General features: G+C 32.0%; 1 protein-coding gene across 1 annotated transcript in view; it reads left to right on the top strand.

The window, feature by feature from the left end:
• LOC127281423 (5'-3' exoribonuclease 2 homolog) overlaps positions 1–17888 on the top strand; it is a 68527-nt gene that overhangs the window by 48158 nt on the left and 2481 nt on the right. The window lies entirely within an intron of this gene.

The raw sequence follows: 17888 nt of genomic DNA, 5'->3' as shown, positions 1-17888 counted from the left end.
GTCAGGGACATGATTTTAGGAAATATAGACTATATTCACGCCGGTGAATCAAGGACGTGAATGTTACGAAAAAAATCGTCTATATTCACGCCGCAGATACAGGGACGTGATTTTAAGAAATATTGTCTATATTCACGCCGCTAAATTAAGTACGTGAACGTAGTCAAGAATCGGCTAATTTTACGCCGTAGAGTTTGGAACGTGAATGTAGACAAAATTAGCTAAATTCACGCCGTGGAATCAAGGACGTGAACTTAGCCAAAAAAAATCGTCTATATTCACGCCGCAGATACAGGGAAGTGATTTTAGAAAATATTGTCTATAGTCACGCCGCTAAATTAAAGACGTGAACGTAGTCAAAAATCGGCTAATTTCACGCCGTAGAGTTTGGAACGTGAATGTAGACAAAATTAGCTAAATTTACGCCGCGTGGAATCAAGAATGTGAATGTAGCGAAAAAAATCGTCTAATATTCACGCCGTATCGTCCGTGACGTGAATGTTGCCAAAAATTAGCTATATTCACGCCGCTGATTAAGAGTCAGTTTTGTATCTCGGTTGCCGCGTATATACAATGATGATTATGGGGCTGTGCGGTATGCCAATGGAAAAAAGGGTGGGTCTCTCCTTTCTCGCGATTGCGCACCTTTTGCGAATATATGCAGCCATTTCACTTTGCCCTCATCATTTTCCAACCTTCCTCTTTCTCCACCTCTTTCTTCTCTGCTTCCTCTTCTCTTCTTTCTCATCCTCCTCTAGATAGCTTAGAAACAAATTTTATATTAAAATAATAATAATTTCAAAAGCAAATTTAAACTCAAAACTGTATTTTTGTATTCGTATATATAGATATACTAACCGAGAAATAAGTATGTAAGTACAAAAAAAAAGTAGAGAGAATCTGAGATTCATTGGAGCGTAAATTTTGATTGAGGCTATGTATGTATATATATAGTGAGTAATATCAAAAACCGCATGAGAAGCCGAATGATTCAAGGGATATATAGAAACGAACGTGGCTTCGGACAATAAAGCAAAGAGATCCTTCTAAACCAAGGGTGCGGTTTTCCACCTCATTTCAGAGCGAAGTGAGGGAAAACGCGATTACGATGAGGACTCCTATTCTCACTGGCATTGTGCTCCTTCTTTTATTTTTTATTTTATTTTTTGAGGAGGCTTGGATCATCCGATGAATCGGATTTGAAAATGTGCTGCTTTAAGGCCGATTATGACAAGAGATCGTACACCTCTCTCTCTCTCTCTCTCTCTCTCTCTCTGTATTATATCTATATATATATAGAAAAAAGAGGAAAAAATAGTAGGAAGAATTCTCACCCCTTCAAATTCTAAAATTTATACAGTTACATTCTTTCTGTAAAACCAAAAAATTCATAATTTTTAAACATTTATTTATGTTTTAATAATATTCGTACAGTCGAAATTCTATAAAAAAATTTTAAATTTAGTCTACTAAAAAGAAGAAAATTTTGATATTTGTATATTTTATTTCTGTTTGGGTTCTGTATACAAAAGAGAGGTGTTACAATCTTCGCACTTGAATAGAGGAAACAATTCGAAAGGCACTTTTGTTGAGATCATTGACTCATTGCTTTGATTCAGAAAAAAAGATCGGATTACAAATTCTTTCAGCATCCGAAAAAAAAGAGAAAAAGAATTCGAGTGTTTGGTCGACCGGTTGACCGACCTTAAACCTATCAAATTTCTCATATGCTTTCGACTTGTGTGTGCGAACATATACAATATATATTTAAAAGATTTTGACTGACAGGTCGCATATTGACTATATGTAATATAAATGGGGATGACGAGAAATTAGGAGGATTCTGTTTAATAAGGTTGATGTTCTTCAAGCCGGAAATAGATGTAGCACTTCCTTAAGAAAAAAGAGAGAGAGTAACTGATATACATTTGACCTAAATTGTACCTATTTTAGACCTTAATTGTACCTATATTTGACCTACTTATAACCTAAATTTGCCTTGTTTAAACATTGTTTAAATATTGAACCTTGGTTGAGCTTAGTTTGAACCTACATTGTACCTATTTTAGGCCTAAATTTAACCTACTTTGAACCTAAATTTAACCTTGTTTAAACCTATACTGAGCCTTTTTTGAATCTATTTTAACCTAACAAAATTTATACCTAGAGAACCTCTATTAAACCTACATTTGACCTCGAGCCTTCCTTGAAGTTACTTTATACTTATACTTTTAATCTATTTTAGAGCTACGTTGAAGACGACTATATGCTATGCTGCGGATTCTGTGCGAGCCTCGCACGCTTTTCTTCGCTGCAGAGTGACAATAAAATATCTCAAAAAAAAACCTGGGATATAATAGGAAGTGGCAATTTTGCAAATTTTCTGGAATTGGTTTCGGACTTATGAACCAAAAATTTGAATGATTTTGATTTTCTCAAATTTTGGCAAAAATATTTGTTGAGAAAAATTTTTCAGCATGTATTAGATTTACGTTAATTCTATAGTGGGGATTTTAATTTATGCTATTGGACCTTCCTTAAACCTTTAAACCTTCATTAAAATTGGATCCACTTTGAACCGAACTCTTGTTTATAAAAAGAAATTTCCACTTGACGTATATATTTTTACCAACTCGTGTTAATTAATAAATCTCGAATTGATGATGATCGAAATAACTACTGTAATCAGTGTGTGCACTCTCTGAAATTGGTCCTTGTTTCTCGAACACCTCTTGGAATCTTCGCGTTCGTTATGCACTGAAATATATAGTCAACCCATCCCTCTCTCGAAGTGCACTTGATTCTGCAATCTGCAGGAAAGTCTCTCGTGGCACACACACACACCGGAAAAGACCCTTTCGAATACATACATACAGTGGAAATAGCATGTTACTCCGGAATAGGGAGTAAAGTGAAGGGAGAGAAAGAAAGAGAGAGAGAGAGAGAGACATAAAATGACAGTTGGTGGCATGTTTACAAGGCGAGAGGAAGCATATTGAAAGAGAGAATAAGAGACAGAAAAAGAGAGAAAGAGTCAAGGAAGAGGAGAGAGAGGATGGAAGTGAAGTATCCTCGACTGCTCTAGGATATACTCCTTGCTGGTATCCTGCGGGTCCTTGGAGCACAAGGACCATCCTCTTCTCTCCATAGTGTACTCGTTCGCTTGATTCCCCTCTTCTTTTCGCTTACTTCCTCTCTCGCGTTAAAGTCACCCCTCTTGGGTTCAATAGTCATCATCTTCTTCTTCTTCTTCATACATGTCACCTATAAACAGCATCTCAAGATTTCCCATTCTCTTAAATCCTCTAAAATCTTTACCGATATTTTGGTATTGGATTTTCCTGTTGTTGTAAGCGATTCGTCTTCTTAATGAGATTATATACATTTAAGTATGAACTCGCTTTTAGAACGACTCCTATTCAGGGATTCAATCAGATTCCCTAACTTTGCATTGAAGTTTAAAATCATTTTTAGAATCGTACTAAATCAGAAATTTTTTTCACGTATCAAAAAAGAAATTATTTGAGCTAGGATGCGGTCTTAGTAGAATGGAAGAAAATTGGGAATTAAAAGGAATGCAAAAGAAAGGAAAAGAGAGCGAGAGAAGAGTATATATATAGTCAAAGAGTTTCGAGAAAATCAGGATGCACTTTAGAAGCACGTACTCGGCTATAGAGGGGCATTCAGTCAGAGACTGGGAGTTTTTGAGTCAAAGCAAGGACCCTTGCCTCACACTGCGCGGCAGGAGTAGTGCTTACACCCACACCTGAAAACCACGCCTACAAGCGTACCAACACACCGATATGGGGATATATATATATATATATAAAAGAACCCTTCGTCAAGAGAGATGGCCACCCCACACAGTTCTCCTTACTTACGACTCCCTTTCTTCTTCCTTTATCTCTCTCTTGCCATTAGTGGATCTCGCGAGGAAAAAGAGAGAATACCTCTTAGAAATGACGACGACGACGACGAGAAGGACGCGACTCATACAAACATGATGAAAAGAGATCTCTGGCCTCTTGGTTACACGTCTGAATCGCGTTATAACAGCCCACTTCTTTTTTTACTATCCGGAAAAAGAGCCAAGGTAATAGAGATTTTTTGACCTGTTATGGAGATTAGAAGATATCATTACCCATTCGAAAGTACTCTCACCAGAATGTTTTGAGAATCTTTTTTTTCAAATATTTTTAAAGATGCGCTCTTTGATACAATATATTTCTTTCTTTCCAACTCTCGACTTATTCTCACTTTCTCTAAATTTTTTTTTCTCTCTTTCTAATGTAAATAGAATCGTTATATAGGTAAACTTCCATCAATGTGATTTCTCCTTTTAATATAGGAAATTGATCATTTTGCATCCAATTTCAACTACGGTGTGAGACAAAAAAAGTGCGATAATAAAATGTGGCAATTTTGCAAATTTTCTGCAATTGGTTTCGGACTTATGAACCAGCAACAATCTGCAAATTAAAATAATTAGTATACGTATTAGACGTTATCCTTATGGTGCTGCAAGTACATTTATTTTGCTTTTGTACTTTTTTGAAGCAGACGTTTCAGCGCAATTGTTATACGCATCAAAAAAATTCTTCTGCTTCTAGTTACAATTAATAGTTGCACTAAAACAAAAAATCTGCTATTTCAAAAAAAAATACATCAGTAGAATAAAAGTAATTAAATACTTCGCAAGAGGTAATCGACTACCAGCAACTATACCCAAGGTGTCTATACGCAGCATATGTTATATAAAATACTACAGTTAAAGTAAAAATATTTCTTTTGACCTCTTATTTGAATAAGCAGTACTCATTTGGAACAGCAGTTGGGAATCATATAAAACAAGGATCGTTATCATAATTAAAAAAAAACCCCCCTTTGATGTTTAAAAATCTTGAGAGAGAAAAGAATGCATATATAAAAGAGCCTTGTGTAGATTGTCCATATATATATACATACAAGAGGGGTATAGCTGTGGGTTTTTTCGCGGTCCAATCTCTTCATAGGTGCAGAAGTAGCTGTGTTGATTTATTTGATAAATGAGTAGTGGATAGGGCTTAAGGGGGAGGAGGAGAGCTCTCCAACAGGAGAGTCCTACAACGACGAGGGCACTCCTCTTTCACTCTTCTCCTCTCTTTTGACCTCTCAACCCCACTCTCTCTCTCTCCTCATCTTTCTTTCCTTCTTTCACTCTCTTTCTCTCTCTCTCTTTTATATATATACTATATGTTTTCCGCAACGCAGAAAATCAAATCCATGGCGAGTTAGTCCACTATATATACACTCGACAGGCCTCAAGTATACTCGCAACCTCAACTCTCAACCCGTAACACCCACTGTGCTTTATTATCCCCTATATATATTTCTATCCTTTATTCCCATGAATAATGATATCCCTATATATATATATATATATATATATATATGTAGTGAAAGAATTGTTTGATAGGCTTTTAATGTCAAGTCTCTTTCTCTCTGCTGATTCAATGTGTGTTTATTGTGTGTACGACATTCTTTTTATTACCATCATTATAGGAGGATCTTGATTTCGAGAATCTGTCTTAGGTTAGGATCGATTTCCGTAATCCATTGTTTTTTTAAGAATAATATTGAACAAGGGAGATTATTAGATAGATTAGGGACGATTTTTGATATATGCAATCATTCTTATAAAAAGAAGAGAAGAAGAGGGAAATTTAAATCCTGTTTCCATTGACCATTGAGGAAATGGTGTAGGATGAGAACATGTTATAGAGCGTCAGAGAAGGCGCCGTCGTTGATTGGATCACGGCAAGAAATCGATACTCCTTCCCCTCTACTTCTTTTACCTTCTCTCTCTCTCTCTCTCTCTCTCTTCTTCTCAGGGGGGAGGTTATATGGCTCTTACTTCCGGTAGTATTCGGTTTCTCTCGCACTTTCGGAATTTGCCCCTCTACTCTCAGGCAATCGTCCTTTGCCAACGTAGGTCGACGTTCGCTCCTTCCAATTTCCCCGTGACGGCCTCCTAGAGAGGATCCTCGAGTGCCCTCTCATCGCCCTCCCGACCCACCCGAAGAGCTCTGTCCGGCAGTCTCCATGCCAACACCCGCTCGATAAATTTATCGGGGCCTCCTATATATGCGCTATATGCTGCGGATTCTGTGCGAGTCTCGCACGCTTTTCTTTGCCGCAAAGTGACAATAAAAGATCTCACAAAAAATTATGTGGGATTTAATAGAAAGTGGCAATTTTGCAAATTTTCTGGAATTGGTTTCGGACTTATGAACCAAAAATCTTCAATTTAGAATGATTTTAATTTTCTTTTTTGACAAAAGATTTGTTAAGAAAATTTTTTTAGCATGAATTAGATTTGTGTTATTGCTATAGTTAGTTTAGGCTAGACGATGTTAAAATGGGAGGAAAATAAGCAAAGCAGAGGTGCTTTTCGCTAAATTGTAAATAAATTAGAATGCCCATTTTAACGAGAATTTAACGCATGCGCACCTGTTTTGGTGTAGATTTATTGAGATAAAGGATCTATAGGTGCAAAGGAGACAGAAATTATAGTTTGGTATAGGTTCGTGTATATATACACACACATACACTCTCAATGCATTTATTAACGCGCGTTCGCGCTCCGACGTCGAGTTTTGCTGGTACAGCAGCAAGCAGGGTCAAGTGTTTTACCCTTCTCTATACTCTCTGCCTCCACTTTACCAGTCGCTTTCTTTCTCGTTCTCTCAAATTTTCTCTCCTAATTCTCTTTCTCTCTCTTTTTGCCCCCTTCTCTTTCTCTCTGTCTCTCTGCCTCTCTCTCTCTCTCTTTCTCTCCCATAGCTATAACGTTCCCTTCCGCAGTAAAACCTCCCACATCCCACCGCGTATACGAAACTCAAGTGCTTCGTGCCGTCCCACCACACCCCACACTCTATATCAGAGTATTTGCCACACGCTATACTTTGTCGGCCAAGCCTTGCGGCACATAGTCATTAAATGCACTCGAAATTAGTTACAGAGGGCGTGCCACAACTATAGAGAGACAGAGAGAATAACGATTCCGTTATCGATATTTTTTTTTTCATAATCTAATTGGGAATAGAAATTAGCGATTAAAAAGAAAGAGTTGATTTTGAAAAGAATTTAAGGCAAAAAAATTCCTATTTAAATTGGATTTGTGTACAAATAATAAGTTCGTATTGGTCATATTGTTTTAAGTGATGTTTCCATTTTGTTTGCAATTTTAACAAAAAAAGTCTTCTTGACTGCGGCTTTTCATTGCAGAAAGGATTTAATTGAAATTCATCTGTTGGTCGCTTAATTTGAATTTGTGTCTTCTTTAAATATATTAGCTCTCCATATATAGAAGAATTATATGATTCTTTCTTAGAATTTCTGTCATTTTAAAGAGTAAAATTTTTTTTGGAAAAAAAAAATTGCATCCTCCTACAAATATATATATATATATATGTTACAGAGTGGCATGCTCCAAAGAACCGCACCCTCATCTTTATATATATATGTGCGCTAGATGTATTTTCCTCTTGAACAAATCGCAGCAAGCAAGCGATGAAGAGAGAGAGAGAGAAAGTATAAACGTCTCGTTTCTTTGCCGTTTTGTTTCGACCAGGCTGAAATTTCGAGAGCCTCCATTACCGACGGCTCTCTCTATATATATATATATATATACGTATATAATAAGGAAAATCTCAAACGCTTTTTTCTCGCGAGACGAGCCTGATGCTTGAGAGAGTTTAAAGGCGAAAATGAATATATACCTGTAGAGAGTAAGAGAGAGAGAGAAATCTCTTAGGAATTGCGTTGGAAAAAAAAAGTTGAGCCAGGAGGCGGAATAAAAGGTGGAGTTAGCACTCGCGAGCATCGTGCTAACTGGTTTTTTTTTATATATTCTAAAGACAACTACCATCTTAGCTGCTTGGAAACACGCCTCCAAATGACAATTTCTTCTTCTAACTACTTCATTACTTTCAGTCTTGTTGTCATTTCTTTATATTATCGTCATATATATTTAAAGCAGAATTTATAGTTTGGTATTTTTTTTTGGCCCAAGGTCTTAAAAGTAATTTTTGCGTCTGTCCGTCTGTTTGTATATGGTTTACTGTATGTTGGCTATACCGCTGCTATGGCAGGAATTACCTATAAGCAACGGTTGCTATGGCAACAGATACCTTAGCAACCGCGTTGCTATGGAAGCAGTTACCTTTTGCCAACTGCTGTTATGGAAACAGTTACCATGGCAACAGTAATTATGTCAGCAGTTACCATGGCAACGGCAACTGTGGCAGCAGTTACCTTGGCAACGGTTACTATGGTAGCAATTACCTTAGCAACAGTTACTAGGGAACCATTTACCATGGCAACGGTTGCTATAGTAACTGTTACTATATGGTATCGGTTGCTATGGCATCGGTTACTATATGACAACTGTTGCTATGGCAGCGATTACCATATCGGTTACCGTTTTAATTAATTAATGTCGATGCTTTTAATTTACATGGAGAAAGGTACTAATATTTTTATTTTATTTTAAAAATGAAACTGAGTTTTTCTTATATATATTTACGTATATATATGTAACCTTAACCGTTTTTTTTTAACTGGCCAATCGAATATATAAATTTTTTTCATTATTTTTGACTCGCGTATTTTTCTTCAGTACAGATCCTCTCGCTTTATGTGCTTAGGTATCTGTAAGTAAACATTGTATAAGGCACGTGGTGAACGCGTAAGGAAAGCTAAATATGTGTCCTCTTATATATGGGCGAGCACCTTCGTTCAATATATATATATATATATATATATATAGAGAGAGAGAGAGAGAGAAAAAAGTGCCAAGAATCCAAAAACCTTTCCCACTTAATATATTTTGTTTACCCAAATGTGTAAACGTGTAAATAATGTAAATTGTTCGCATCGTTTCCCCTTAAATATAATATGCTTGTATGAACAATTTTTCTTTCACTATATATATATATATATATTTAATAACTAATTTATTATATTTCTCTTTATTATATTATTTTTACGATGTTAAAATTTTATAAATAGGTTATGTATATAGTTATATATGTGAATTGACACAGATACACAGGTGTACTAACATTAAATATTGATAATCTGACAAGTAACTAAAATAATGGGATCAAAATTTAAAAAAAAACAAATTGTAAATTCAGATGTTCCCCAGTCGAAAATCGTAAGTTTCCCTGAAGGGTTCACATGGCCTTCAGGTAACTGTTATGAAGGTTTCAAAAGCTTCATGGCAACTATTTATACATTAGACCTAAAATTCTGTGATATTTGCTTTCTGACTTCTTAACGGGAAGCTTTTTCTACAGCTTGTTGAATATCTGTGGACAGCTTCTAGCAAAAGGTCTACCAGTTTGCTTGGTGAATGCTTTCCTAATGCCTAGTTTAATATTCGCTTTTCACAAGTTGCAAATTAATATGTAATTTAATTACCTTTTTTACACTTCCTGAAAACTAGAATAATTTCATTAAATTAAACTAAATCGAAAAATTATAAAAATTCTATAGTAATTTGTAAATCCGTTTTATACAATTAATAATTATTCTTTATATATTATATAAAAAATTACTTTTCAAAGAAAACGTTTATTTTTAAACACTTAAATTATATACGAAAAAGATTATATATAACTTGAGCAAAATTTGGGGTTAGGAATACGAACACGGTGAAAACCTTTTATATTGAATAATGAATACAATTTCTTAAAAAAAGACAAAATTTTTAATATTTAAAAAAAAAGATTATTATTTTTATACTTGATATTTATGAATATTTTTTATAAATAATATATTCTTTATTCTTTTAGAATTTCATAATTTATGAAAATGAATTTAACAGCGTATTTTTATTTACAAATTTTGGTTGACAACAATGTACTAAAAGTTAAAATACCGAGTCTGACGTAAATAATTTTTCTTTAATTCTTCAATATTTAAATATAATAATCTAATACATAATATTTTCACGAGATAAATAAAGATGGAAAGAAAGGTTAAATTTAATTTTTGATCATTGTCATTTTTCCGCTGTTTCCTGAAACATCCATGACGCTTCATTTAATTTTCGCCACCTGAACGCTTTCTTTTTATATATGCAAAATCCTGCAACTCTTTGATAACTCTCTCAAAGCTACTTGAATGCTTTGTTTAAAACGTACAAAATTTGTTATTTTCAAGCTTTCCGTGGAAGCGAAAAATCGGCCATAACAGGCTTCCTGAAAGTTTTCTATAGCTAGTTATCTACTGTCTCACAATTCTCTAATGGTTATCTCAATACTTCAAAACAACTTTTTGTTCAGCTTAACATAGCGTAGGATTTTCGACTGGGTCATTACATGAACATTTTGCTTCCTCTTTACGATCAGTAAAAAAAAATTTGCTTCCTCGTGGAAGAAGCATTAACATTGAAATAAACATACAAAAATAATATAATAATCTAAACATTTGAGTATACCTAAACATTTGAATTAAATTTAAATAATTAATGGAAGTTAAAAAATCAAAAATTTCATATTTTAACTGAAATTTCTAAATATTAATGAAAAATAATATATAATTTATAATTATTTACAATTATATCGTTTCGTTTTAATGCAAGGAACACAATTATTTAATATTTAAACTTGAATTTAAATAAACAATTTTTCAGGTATAAAATGTGTATTTTCTATTTTTAACTTTCATTAATTTATTAAATTTACCTCAAATGTAAATTTTATATATACCAATCGATTCGTTTTCATGTAAGGAATAAAATTATTTCATCTATAAACTTAAATTTAAATAATTACAAAATTTTATAGCCAAAATGTGAATTTTTGATTTTTTAACTTTCATTAATTCTTTAAATTTAAATTAATGATATACTTTATATATACCGATCGATTTGTCTTGACGTAAGGAATACGATTTTATAATATATAACCTAAAATTTTTCTATTTAAAAATTTTTTCAATTAAAAAATAAATTTTGAAAAAAAGACGATAAAATTTTTTTTTCGTATTTTTTAAAATCCTTTGGTCAGATTTGAGATATTAATATGATAAATGAGCGTACCAAATTTTATCTAAATCCATTAAAACCTGTTAAAGTTATTTTCTAAACAAAAAAGGGATCCACACACACACATACGGACAATTGATCAGGATCTTATATAACATGTTTCTATATAGAGAAAAATTTATTTCCGTCACTTTGAAAATTTTTATAAACGAAAGGACTACAAAGCTTTCTCCACGAGGAAGCAAAAAATCGAAAAAAAATTATTATTCTTCTTCTCTTGCAATTAAGGTTTAATTGGTAGGGTTTTTTTAGAGGTAATATGTTTTGTTTGAAGGTAAAAAAATAATAGAGACATGATGTTTAATTTTATTTGACTATGTAAGGGATTTTTTCATTTTCCAGGAAAACATTCTATCCACAGTACAAGTAGTAGTACAAGTAAATATTTAGTTGGACGGGTTTGCAATTTTGTTAGTAATACAAGTAAATATTTAGTCAGACATTCTTGATTTGACCTTCAAACGACCTTGAATGACCTTGAATGACCTTGACTTGACCTTCAAATGACCTTGAATGACCTTGACTTGACTTTCAAATGACATTGAACGACCTTGACATTGAGTCATACTTTTAAAATTTTTTCAGTGGTTCAAATAAATATTTAGCCAGACATTCTAAATGTTTGAAATTTTCTCAGTAGAATAAATAAGTTATAGCAGTAGTACAAGTACATATTTCGTTAGACACGTTCTTTCTAAAAAAAAATCGAATAAAATAGATTATTCTTATTCTCTTACAATTTAGATTCAATTGGTATGTTTTTTTTAAGGTAATTTATGTTGTTTAAAGGTAAAAAAAATAATAGAGACATGCTGTTTAATTTTATTTGACTTTGTAAGGGATTTTTTCATTTTCCAGGAGAACATTCTTTCTAAAAAAAAATCGAATAAAATTGATTATTCTTATTCTCTTGCAATTTAGGTTCAATTGGTAGGTTTTTTTTTGAAGGTTAATTTGTGTTGTTTGAAGGTAAAAAAATAATAGCGACATGCTGTTTAATTTTATTTGACTATGTAAGGATTAGAAAAAAATTTTGGAAAAAAGACGATAAAAATTTTTTTTTTGGTATTTTTCAAAATCCTTTGGTCAGATTTGAGATATTAATATGATAAATGAGCCTACCAAATTTTATCTAAATCCATTAAAACCTGTTAAAATTATCTTCTAAACAAAAAAGGGATCCACACACACATACATCCGGACAATTGATCAGGATCTTATATAACATGTTTCTATATAGAGAAAAATTTGTTTACAACACTTTGAAAATTTTTTATAAACGAAAGGACTACTAAGCTTCCTTCACGAGGAAGCAAAAATTATAAAATATCACTGGAAAAAATATCTAATTTAAAATTTTTGATTTTAGGATTATTATTAATAAATGTCTCGTTAAAAATTTAGGATTTTTTTTGTATATATGGAAAACCAATCACTATATTTCTACATATAACGCACTTATGCACTTGATGGTTCAACAAAATATAGAAAAAAAAGTAGGAAAAAAAGGGAAGACCGATATATTGAAACTGTAGGGAAGTAGTGGGAAAATGTAATTTCAGTTGAAAACAGGAGAGTAAGAGAGAGAGAGAGAATCGAACAGCAACCGCTAGTCGAGCCACATCGATGCTTCAAGTGTTTGTATTGCTGACGCGGCGATCCAATCCAATACTCATAGTATAGGTATATACTGCCTTCATATATATATATATATATATATATATATATGTTCCCATACCTTCTGTCGGACATATACATACATATATATATATAGACATTTGAAACTCCCATAAACGAGTATTGGAACAACAATGTAGTATTTAATCAAAAATTCCTCTCTAAATTGCATTTTAAACAATTTCCCTTTTTGCTTGAAAGAAAAAAGAAATTTTTTCAAATTTTTTTTTGATTATATATACTTTATCAGATTGATAAAGTATTCAAAAAATTTTAGAATTTGAATATTATTTTTAAAAAATACATTTCTGTAATCAAATTTCCCAAAAAAAAAAAAATAATATAAGCAAAAATTTCTTTATCTTACTATAATTTTAATTTATAAGTTTTAACTATTTTTAAATTAACCGCCATTATCTACATGTTTTTGTATTTTATGGTTGGTACACTTTTATATCCTTATTTGTCAAATCACAAGATTCCTAACCTAAAAATTCATTCTATTTATTAATTTTCTGATTATTTTCTTACAAATCAATTTTTAGAAGTAGTTTTCGATAATATAACAATTATATTTTATTTATAGTATTGGAATACTCAAGTATTTAATATGATCAATAAAATATTTACTTGAACCAAATAATTTTTATTTAAATTAAATAAACTGTATTTAAACCATTTTCTTTCTGTGTATTATTTGTTTTAAATAGAGAAAATACAGTTCGAATACAGTTTATTTAATTTCAATAAAATTTATTTGGTTCAAGTAAATATATTTATTTGATAATAGTCAACCGCGATTAATGGAATGAAAATTTAAAAAAAAATTTAGGTTTGATTTCCATTGTCCCCACTCGACAAAATTCCCACTCGACATTTGTCATAAATCTCGTCAACTACCGCACCCTGCTCTAGTAAAATTTTAGTAACTTTCGTGTTAAAATTAAAAACTAGAGCAGGGTGCGGTAGTTGACGCAAATTATAACAAATGGCGAGTGGAAATTTTGGCAAGTGGGGACAATGGAAACCGAACCTAAATTTGCACTAAACCAGGGCGCGGTAGTTAAAAATTTAGTGATATTCTACTTAGAATTGAAAGTTACTATAATGTCACTAAATTTTCAACTACCGCACCCTGCTCTAGTGAAAATTTATTAACTTCATAGTAACTTTTAATTTGAACTAGAATGTTACTAGATTTTCAACTACCGTACCCTGTTCTAATGAAAATTTAGTAACATTCTAGTTCAAATTAAAAGTTACTATGAAGTTAATAAATTTTCACTAGAGCAGGTAGTTAAAAATTTAGTGACATTATAGTAAATTTCAATTCTAAGTAGAATGTCACTAAATTTTTAACTACCGCACCCTACTTTAGTTTAAATTTAGGTTTAATTTCCATTGTCCCCACTCGACATTTGTCATATAATTCTCGTCAACTACCGTACCCTGCTCTGGTAAAATTTTAGTAACTTTCGTGTTAAAATTAAAAATTACTATAAAGTCACTAAAAATTTTACTAAAGCAGGGTGCGGTAGTTGACGAGAATTATGACAAATGTCGAGTGGGAATTTTGGCGAGTGGGGACAATGGAAACCAAACCTAAATTTAAACTAAAGCAGGGTGCGATAGTTGAAAATTTAGTGAAATTTTGTTAAAATTTAAAGTTACTATAAAGTCACTAAATTTTTTTATTGTAAGCTTTCTATTCGGTATTTTGACCGAAATCTTTCAATTGGGAGATTTTTCGCAAACTTTGACCCAAAATCGTCTTTTCATCAATTATTGTATATATATCCTCAATGCATTCAATCAAATGAAGCATTTTCTTTTCGATAGCAGTGACGCATGCTAATCGCATAGCTCAGTCCAATCGAGCTTCTAATAGAATGCGATAAATAGAGAGAAAGAGAGAGAGAGAGAGATTTTATTAGGGTTGGTTGTTGATTCCATTCCCCTCTTTTTCTCTCTTCATCATCATCAGCAGAAGCTTCTATTTTGATCCTGGGATTCTGTACTCTCTATATATATATATATATCTCCGAAAATGCTTCTCACTTTGGACTAGCGCGTTTTTCTCCTTTCCTTTCTCTATCAACGGTAACAATAACAGCACTCCCTTTCCTATATACCTTCTTTGGATTCCGCAGAGGGATACAAATTCTTGTCATGGGTATATATACGAGAAAAAGGGGGAACTGGTAATCCTCACCCTCGCACTGAAAAGGGGTCCAAAACACAGTTTACTCGACGGATCATCCCTCGTTATTGTTGCGTTTATGATAATAGTGTGCGCGCCCACCGTCTACCAGATCCTGAACTTATATATATATATATATATATATAGTTTCAACCCCACCGGTCAGGTAGCAATTAGTTCCAATAAAGAAAGGAAAAATTTTCTTGTTTTTCTATACGCACCTTTTATTCATATATACATTGAAAAAACATAAAAATTTTGAGGTTATTTTTTTGCTTTTTTAAAACAAGATTTTTCGTTTCTAAATTCTGAGAATCTTCTGGTTTGACGGAATTTTGAAAAGTCGTGTGACACTTTTATAATAATTTTATTAGTTCTTGGCGTATACTTTTTAAATTACGCCATGAACTAATAAAATTATTATACAAGTGTCACACGACTTTTCAAAAATTTGTCCAATCAAAGTTATTTGGCCAACCAAAGTTTTATCAAATCAAAGTTTTGTCCAATCAAAGTTTTGTCCAAGCAAAGTTTTGTCCAATTAAAATTTTGTTTAACCAAAGTATTATCAAATCAAAGTTTTGTCCAATTAAAGTTTTGTCCAACCAAAGTTTTATCAAATCAAAATTTTGTCCAATTCAAGTTTTGTCAAATCAAAATTTTGTCCAACTAAAGTTTTGTCCAATTAAAATTTTGTCCATTCCAAGTTTTGTTTAATTAAAGATTTGTCCAACCCAAAATTTGTCAAATTAAAGTTTTGTCCAATTAAAGTTTTGTCCAAACAAAGTTTTGTTCAATTAAGGTTTTGTCAAATCAAAATTTTGTCCAATCCAAAATTTGGTCCAATTAAAGTTTTGTCCAATCCAAAATTTGTCAAATTAAAGTTTTGTCCATTCCAAGTTTTGCCCAATCAAAGTTTTTGTCCAACCAAAGTTTTTGTCCAACCAAAGTTTTATCAAATCAAAGTTTTGTCCAATTAAAGTTTTGTCCAATCCAAAATTTGTTAAATTAAAATTTTGTCCAATTAAAGTTTTGTCCATTCCAAGTTTTGTTCAATTAAAGTTTTGTCCAACCCAAAATTTGTCAAATTAAAAGTTTGTTCAATTAAAGTTTTGTCCAATCAAAGTTTTTGTCTAACCAAAGTTTTATCAAATCAAAGTTTTGTCCAATAAAATTTTGTCCAATTAAAATTTTGTTTAACCAAAGTTTTATTAGATCAAAGTTTTGTCCAATTAAAGTTTTGTTCAACCAAAGTTTTATCAAATCAAAGTCAAAATTCCAAGTTTTGTTCAATTAAAGTTTTGTCCAACCCAAAATTTGTCAAATTAAAGTTTTGGTCAGTCAAAGTTTTTGTCCAATCAAAGTTTTGTCCAACCAAAGTTTTATCTTATTCATAACATTTTTTTTTTAACTTTTTCATAACCTTACATTTTTTCTGTTAAAAAACTGCTGCTCTAAGAAAATTCTAAAAAATTAAAATAAAAATTTTCATAAATTTATATATAAAATTTGCTCTTGAAATCTAACAAATTTTTAGATTATAGGTTCAAGTTTACCAAAATATTACAATAATTACGCGCCTTGAATCTAAGTTTTGCAATAAATTTTGAGGTTATGTTTTGCTAAACTCGCGATCTCTATGAAAGCAATTATTTTGTGCGGCCAATAATAATAATAATAATAATTGTAAATGGTGGGTGCGAGTTTTTGACGAAAGGCGTTGATGTCCCGTTGCCCTTTACGAGTTTGGACAATTCGTATTATTAGCATCGTGAACGTCGGTCATATTATGACGTTTCGTGATGCTGGCAAACATACGTGCTCCTCATCTCACGACGCATATGAACAAGACACGCGGCCGGCACGCTCCCATTCAACTTTAATATCATGTTGTACGTAATATACCTATATACAATGAGAAAGCAGTCTACAATTATTCTAAAGTTGTTCTCTCTTTCTATCTCTTTCTTTCCTTTTATTTTTTGTCCACAAACGATTATTCACTACGACTCTTTTTTTTCTGCTGCGATGTTTATGAACAGCAATTTGTCTTTTTTGACTCTTAATTGATTGCTTGTTTATTGCCTATCAGAAATAACCCTCAATTTTCTTTTTGATTGGATCACGTTTGATATGTATTTTACTTTTAAGCGCTTTACTATTTACTCTCTGCTACTGGCAGTGGTTAATTTTTGAAAGTCGATTTTTTTTATGAAAAAGTGGTTTAGGTTGGGAATTTTTACATTTCGGATGTTCTACACTGAGAATATGTCCAAAAGGTTGCCATTGTCACCGTTCGTTATTTGTCATAATTCTTGTCAACTACCGCACCCCTGGTCTAGTGAAAATTAAGTGATTTTATAGTAACTTTTAATTTGAACTAGAATGTCACTAGATTTTCAACTACCGTACCCTGCTCTAGTAAAATTTTAGTGACTTTATAGTAACTTTTAATTTTAACACAAAAGTCACTAAAATTTTATAGTAACTTTTAATTTGAACTAGAATGTCACTAGATTTTCAACTACCGTACCCTGCTCTAGTAAAATTTTAGTGACTTTATAGTAATTTTTAATTTTAACACAAAAGTCACTAAAATTTTACTATAGCAGGGTGCGGTAGTTGACGAGAATTATATGACAAATGTCGAGTGGGGACAATGGAAACCAAACCTAAATTTAAACTAAAGCAGGGTGCGGTAGTTAAAAATTTAGTGACATTCTACTTAGAATTGAAAGTTACTATAATGTCACTAAATTTTCAACTACCGCACCCTGCTCTAGTGAAAATTTATTAACTTCATAGTAACTTTTAATTTGAACTAGAATGTTACTAAATTTTCATTAGAACAGGGTACGATAGTTGAAAATCTAGTAACATTCTAGTTCAAATTAAAAGTTACTATGAAGTTAATAA

This window comes from Leptopilina boulardi, unplaced genomic scaffold (genome assembly GCF_019393585.1).
Source record: "Leptopilina boulardi isolate dan_hultmark-lab unplaced genomic scaffold, ZJU_Lbou_2.1 LbouV2_266, whole genome shotgun sequence".
Taxonomy (NCBI): Eukaryota; Metazoa; Arthropoda; class Insecta; order Hymenoptera; family Figitidae; genus Leptopilina; species Leptopilina boulardi.
The sequence above is the reverse complement of the archived record's forward strand: the minus strand, read 5'-3'. Positions and strand labels throughout refer to the sequence as shown.